Below are 998 nucleotides of genomic sequence, written 5' to 3'. Positions count from 1 at the left end.
GTCAGGCCAGCTATCGCAGCTAATACCTTTGAGATCAAGCCTGACCTAATTCAATGTGTACAAAATTCAGTCCAGTTTGGGGGTTCTCCAGCGGAAGATCCGAATACGCACATTAGGAATTTCATAGAGATCTGCGACACCTTCAGGTTCAATGGTGTGTCTGAGGATGCGGTGAAACTGAGACTGTTCCCATTCTCTCTGAGGGACAAGGCTAAGAGTTGGTTACACTCTCTACCAGTAGGTTCTATCACTACTTGAGAGGATCTTGCTCAAAAGTTTGTCACTAAATTCTTCCCTGTGGCGAAGATAGCTGCAATCAGGAATGCTCTTACTCAATTTGCGCAGCAATCGGGAGAATCTTTATGTGAAGCTTGGGAGCGCTACAAGGAGATGCTTAGGAAGTGTCCTCATTATGGAATGCCTGATTGGATGATCATCGATTTCTTCTATAACGGTTTGGGAGCACAGTCAAAACCCATGCTCGATGCAGCATCAGGTGGAGCATTATGGGCAAAAAGCTATGAGGAAACTTATGATCTAATTGAACTGATGGCTGCTAATGAATATCAGTATCCAACCCAGAGATTGCCACATGGCAAGGTAGCAAGAGTTCTTGAAGTGGATACAGCTACGTCTATCACTGATCAATTAAAGGCGTTGTCTATGAAGATCGATTCTCTGGCTAACTATGGTCTTAATCAAATAACCAGTGTTTGTGAGCTATGTGCAGGTTCACATGCGACGGAGCAATGCGCTATATCTAGTGAATCAGCTCAGTTTTTGAGCAACTTTCAAAGATCGCAGCAACCAGTTCCAGACACTTATCATCCTGACAACTGGAATCATCCTAACTTCAGCCGGAGCAAAAATTAGAATGCAATACAACAGCCGTTCCAGCGGTTTGGAAACAAGCAATTCAATCCTCCCGGTTTTCAATAACAATTTGCACCAAGGCAACAGTTTTAGCCAAAGGGGAATGTAACAATAAACTTATGGAG

General features: G+C 43.6%; 1 non-coding gene across 1 annotated transcript; it reads right to left on the bottom strand.

Moving 5' to 3' along the window:
- Positions 1 to 312: 312 nt before the first annotated feature.
- LOC141694675 (small nucleolar RNA R71) lies at positions 313 to 419 on the bottom strand. Its single transcript, XR_012563962.1, has one exon. It is a non-coding gene; the product is annotated as a small nucleolar RNA R71 (small nucleolar RNA).
- Positions 420 to 998: the final 579 nt, after the last annotated feature.

This window comes from Apium graveolens, chromosome 10, assembly GCF_009905375.1.
Source record: "Apium graveolens cultivar Ventura chromosome 10, ASM990537v1, whole genome shotgun sequence".
NCBI lineage: Eukaryota > Viridiplantae > Streptophyta > Magnoliopsida > Apiales > Apiaceae > Apium > Apium graveolens.
The sequence above is the reverse complement of the archived record's forward strand: the minus strand, read 5'-3'. Positions and strand labels throughout refer to the sequence as shown.